This window comes from Oncorhynchus mykiss, chromosome 9 (assembly GCF_013265735.2).
Source record: "Oncorhynchus mykiss isolate Arlee chromosome 9, USDA_OmykA_1.1, whole genome shotgun sequence".
In the NCBI taxonomy this organism is placed as follows: Eukaryota; Metazoa; Chordata; class Actinopteri; order Salmoniformes; family Salmonidae; genus Oncorhynchus; species Oncorhynchus mykiss.
Genome location: NC_048573.1, coordinates 8,682,670 through 8,688,669, shown reverse-complemented (window position 1 = coordinate 8,688,669; position 6,000 = coordinate 8,682,670). Strand labels below are relative to the sequence as shown.

Sequence of the window (6,000 nt, the reverse complement as noted above, 5' to 3'; positions counted from 1 at the left end):
TTTAACAAACCAAACATTCAAATATCGTTATAGACGGTAAAGTAAAAACCCAAACCAGTCCGTCCATAAATACCGGTATATAGTAAAATATGGTATATCGCCCAGCTCGATCATGTAGTATCCTAAACCTATCACTGTTACATTGAACTGTGTGAATGGAATATGAATGACAGTAACCTAAACCTATCGCTGTTACATTGAACTGGGTGAATGGAATATGAATGACAGTAACCTAAACCTATCGCTGTTACATTGAACTGGGTGAATGGAATATAAATGACAGTCATCCAACATGATGTAATAGAAATAATAAGGCCATACCTCATGAAGAAAATGAAGTGTCCTCCCTCATCTTAAACGGCACCACCCGCCACTGATATTTATTGAATTTTATGCAGTCAATTAGCTTAATTTATTAATTTCTCAGAGATCAAATTAAATGTCAACAAATTAATGTTGCTGGAATGCTAATCTTATCTGTTTCTAACAACAGAAACAATTTCAGAACAATATGAGATGGTGGGTGTTGAAATCCTCTTGCGCTTTTTGAGGTGGAACGACCCTTTAGCAAAGAGGTTACTCACCTATCTGAAGGAACATTACCACTTTAATGATTTATTAAATATATACTGTCCTTAAAGGTCTCTACACTCATTGAAAAAAAGTGCAATCTAGAACCTAGCACCAGCTGTCAGAGCAGCTCACAGATCACTGCACCTGTACATAGCGCATCTGTAAATAGCCCATCCCAACTACCTCCTCCCCATACTGTTATTTATTTTTTGCTCCTTTGCACCCCAGTATCTCTACGTGCACATCTATCACTCCAGTGTTTAATTGCTAAATTGTAATTATTTCACCACTATGGCCTATTTATTGCCTTACCTCCCTTATCTTACCTAATTTGTACACACTGTATATAGACTTTTCTATTGTGTTATTGACTGTACGTTTGTTTATTCCATGTGTAACTCTGTGTTGTTGTTTGTGTCGCATTGCTTTGCTTTATCTTGGCCAGGTCACAGTTGTAAATGAGAACTTGTTCTCAACTGGCCTACCTGGTTAAATAAAGGTGTTCTCAACTGGCCTACCTGGTTAAATAAAGGTGTTCTCAACTGGCCTACCTGGTTAAATAAAGGTGTTCTCAACTGGCCTACCTGGTTAAATAAAGGTAAAAAAAATAAAATAATTAACAACTAAAAGGGTTCTTCGTTTATCCCCATAAGAGAACCCTTTGGAGAAAGAACCCTTTTTGGCTCCAGGTAGAAACCATTTGAGTTCCATGTAGAACCCTTTACACGTAGGGTTCTACATGTAACCCAAAAGAGTTCTACGTGGAACCAAAAAGGGTTCTTTCTCCAAAGGGTTCCTGGAAGCGAGGCCTGGAAGCCAAAGCTACACTCTTAGGGTTCCAAAAGGGTTCTTCGGCTGTCCCTATTGGTAGATAGAACCCTTCTGGAACCCTTTTTTCTAAGAGTGTAGCTTCGGCTTCCAGGCCTCGCTCATGTAACAGTATAAATTTAGACCGTCCCCTCGCCCATACTCGGGCGCGAACCAGGGACCTTCTGCACACATCAACAGTCACCCTCGAAGCATCGTTACCCATCGCTCCACAAAAGCCGTGGCCCTTGCAGAGCAAGGGGAACTACTACTTCAAGGTCTCAGAGCAAGTGACGTCACTGATTGAAACGCTATTTAGCGCCCACGCTAACTAAGCTAGCCGTTTCACATCCGTTACACTCACCCCCCTTTTGACCTTCCTCCTCTTTTTCCGCAGCAACCAGTAATCCGGGTCAACAGCATCAATGTAACAGTATAAATTTAGACCGTCCCCTCGCCCATACTCGGGCGCGAACCAGGGACCTTCTGCACACATCAACAGTCACCCTCGAAGCATCGTTACCCATCGCTCCACAAAAGCCGCGGCCCTTGCAGAGCAAGGGGAACTACTACTTCAAGGTCTCAGAGCAAGTGACGTCACTGATTGAAACGCTATTTAGCGCCCACGCTAACTAAGCTAGCCGTTTCACATCCGTTACACTCAGGTGAGGTGAAAGTAGGTAGATGCTAAAAGGTCTCAAACAAACAGTAGGAAGTGGACATTAATTTAGCTGAAAGACAAAGTTTAATCTATTAGTAAGTGTAACTTCTTGAACAGAATAATTAATGAGGGCAGGTTTTTGGAAAAGGTTTCTGAATTCAGTGATCTTTATCTTGTCAAGCTGCTCTCAGCAACGTTCATCCACACCCATGTCGAGACACACACACACACACACACACACACACACACACACACACACACACACACACACACACAAACTGAGCCTACCGAATCAGGACTTCTGCTGAGACAAATTCGTCAGAGTGATTCTGTTAGGATCAAAGAGGATGTTCATTTAGTACACACACACACACACACTTCTTATCTCCAGCAAACAGATGTGCATGCTACATGTCTCTCGGAGTCATTCTGTATATGTGTGTGTGTGTGTGTGTGTCAGCTCTCATTTCACACTACCCAGCATTCATCTAAGCCTCTTACCAAACTTGTGCAACACTTAATCTTGTACACTTTAACATATCCCAAGTTATAAAGGAGGGAAAAAATGTGGGAAAACTAACTGAATATATTATATTTCACGCATAAATGGCTGCCTTTCATCCAATCAGTAGTCCTGTGTGTGTGTGTGTGTGTGTGTGTGTGTGTGTGTGTGTGTGTGTGTGTGTTTAGAGGGCCTTCATGATTGGGAATAGAACTTGAAGGGTTAAATCTGAAGGATTTCTTGTCTGAGTCCCAAATGGAACCCAATCCCCTGTAGTGCACTACTTTTGATGACTAATCGAGGGTTCTACCTGGAACCCAAAAGGGTTCTCCAATGTGGATAGAGCACTATGGGCCCTGGTCAAAAGTAGTGCACTATATAGGGAATATGCGACACAGACCTTTTTTAGATTTGGAGTTTTCCAGGCCTTGAAATAAAACATTATTATTTCTCTAAACTATTCATTCATTCCCTCAGATGCTGCCATCATTTCCATGTCTTATTTCCATTTACTTCAGGGTAAAGTGGTTGAATGGAGAGATGGGGGGGGGGGGGGGGGGGGGGCATACCGAAAGGGTGGAAGGAGTGGGATGGAGAGAGGATGAATGGAGAGACAGGGATGAAAAGAGAGGCGGGAGGAATGGAGCGAAAGGGGATGAAGAGAAATGGAGAGTGGAGGGGGAGGAATGGAGAGAGAAAGAGAGAGGGAAGCTGGGGAAGTTTTGTGCCATAAGCTTATAGTCAATTTATGTCATGCAGATATAATTCTAGGCCTACCTGTGACAAGAAATTGGTAGAGAGAGTAGCAGATATGTCCCCATCTTTCCCTCTCCCCATGGTCTGCTAAAATGGATTTGAACTTCAGTTACGGATGACTGGGAGAGAGACCCGTTTTATTGGAAAACGGTGAGGTGCATTCTCCAGTCACGCCTTCATCCAATCAAACTACTGACTAGTTAACTAGTAGTAGTCAGGGAAGTCTGTTTTACTGTAACGCAGGCCTATCCCCGCCTGTCTTTTAATGACAAGATAAACAGTATAATAAAAACACATACATTTAGACTCAATCGTAATGCTATTTATGACAAATGGTTTATAATAACGAATGAAATATATTTGGTATCCCGCTGTGACCTTTCAGTTCAGCGTGCCTCCTGCCCGCGCGCAGCTGTCTTGGCGGGAGAGCGCGAGCCACGTATACTTTTCAAACAATCTGAAAATAACCTCGTTATTTTAAATTAATTTTTATTTATTTTTTTTACAGCTAAAACTAATGTGTCTTTTGGCTAAATAATCAGAACATACACCAGGACAGGGAATTCAATAAGAAACACGAAAAGAAAAGTACATTTCAGAGGTAAGGTACATTTGCTAACAAGTACCTAGCTAGCTATCTAGCTAACGTTAGCTATGAGACTGACTTGCATGTTCTCGAACTAATGTTACATTTTGTTTGGTGGGGAAAACGCTGCTATGAGCTGGCTAGTAGTCTGGCGGTAGACAGTGCCCCCCAAAAGTAGTTTATTTCGTATTTCTGGACAGATAACACCGTTCTTCAGCACTCTAGCAACAGCATGACTTTGTTAAGAGTTATATAGATTCCAGTCACAAACAGATCAGAGATCTTGGCCGAGTTCAGCAGGACGTTTTCATGAACGTTCATATAGAAATAGGCTACGTAGAACATGTAGAATATTGAATCACATCAGCTCTATTCATTTCATGACATTTATATCTGCAACGTTTTGACAACTGAAGGTGGCCCTGGGGTGTAGTGGAGCTCAGCGTTACTCCCTCATCTTGACCTGGCTGTCATCTCCTAATTACAGGCCTACATCCTTCCATACCAGGCCGTTTCTATTAGCATAGCTAGCTTGCTAAATGCTTATAACAGTCTATAAGGATTTTAGTTGCGGGGGCGGCAAGGATTTTGATGGTGTGTGTAACAGCGCCCGTTTTTATCAGTCTCTTCCCTCCTAAATCTTGTATTTTGCCCTTGGATCATACTACTCATCTAATGACGCACCAATTGAAATTACCAGGCTGTGTGCGTGCGTGTGTGTGCAAGCGAGAGAGAGAGACATACACACACTGTACACACACAATGTGTCCTTTTGTCATCAAGCCAGTCTTGTTGACTAGAAACGTCTGCCTGAAGGCACAGTGAGAGAGAGAGAGGATCCTTCCGTAACATGGGTATATAGAACAGGACAGATAGAACACAGAGTTCCGTTGTGAATGGAGATGGTTCTATTGATGATTCTGAAGGGTTCCGTCCCAAATGGCACCCTAATTCCCTATATAGTGCATAACTTTTAACCAGGCTACCTGGTCAAACGTAGTGCACTGAATAGGGTGCCATTTGGAATGAAAGCATAGATAACAGAATGTTCTGATCTGGCCCTATTTAAACCTCTCTGATTCTAGCTATCTCTCTATCTGACCTCAGTGTCACATAACGGTCTTGTGTTTCATCTCAAATGGCACCCTATTCCCTATTTAGTGCACTTCTTTTGACCAGCCATAACAGTCTTGTTCATTGTTGTTTGGTCACAGCTGTGAGCTAAATGAGAATCCAATAAGGGATAAGTTGTGTGCCTCTTGTGATAATCATCTAAGGATGCTAGCTCTTCCTTCTTTTCTCCTCCTCTTTGTTCCTCTTTTCCAGCTCAAAGTGTTAATCATTTGTTCAGGTGTGTGTGTGTGTGTGTGTGTGTGTGTGTGTGTGTGTGTGCGTGTGTGTGTGTGTGTGTGAGGACTTGACTCACTGTTATTTCATCATCACTTTGACTAAGCATGATCTGTTTCGTGATTGATGGATCGACTGACTGACTGTTGAAAACTCCCTATATGTCTCAATTACTTCACTCCTCCCCCCCCCCCCCCCCCCCCCCCCCACCCCCCTCCTGTTCTTGCTCCATCAAATGACTAACCATCGTAACTTTAGTGTGATGAAGACAGTCAGGGGGTAATTCATGTTGTCATAATGGCGGGGTTCCCCCTTCATAATGACATGGGTGAGATAGGCTACTCTCATGAACTGACTGGAGCTCTCGGGCAAGAGGGGACTTTCCCCAGGCTCACCAAACTGTAACATCCTTTTCATGATGAATGACTGCTCTCCTTCATGTACACTACCGTTCAAAAGTTTGGGGTCACTTAGAAATGTCCTTGCTTTCCATGAAAACATGCATGAAAATTAGTTGCAAAATAAATAGGAAATATAGTCGTTGACAAGGTTATACAGTGCCTTGCGAAAGTATTCAGCCCCTTTGAACTTTGCGACCTTTTGCCACATTTCAGGCTTCAAACATAAAGATATAAAACTGTATTTTTTTGTGAAGAATCAACAACAAGTGGGACACAATCATTAAGTGGAACGACATTTATTGGATATTTCAAACTTTTTTAACAAATCAAAAACTGAAAAATTGGGCATGCAAAATTATTCAGCCCT

The 6,000-nt window shown here is 42.3% G+C and overlaps 1 protein-coding gene across 3 annotated transcripts in view; it reads left to right on the top strand.

Annotated features, from left to right (window-relative positions):
* The first annotated feature begins 3,698 nt into the window (after positions 1-3,698).
* Positions 3,699-6,000, top strand: part of LOC110532904 (meiosis 1 associated protein) — a 45,473-nt gene continuing 43,171 nt past the window's right edge. For 2 of the 3 annotated variants that reach the window (XM_036987252.1, XM_036987251.1), the window contains exon 1: positions 3,699-3,900. The gene's annotated coding sequence lies outside the window, so the exon portion shown is untranslated. The remainder of the gene's footprint in view (positions 3,901-6,000) is intronic. The other variant, XM_036987250.1, reaches the window with a different exon arrangement.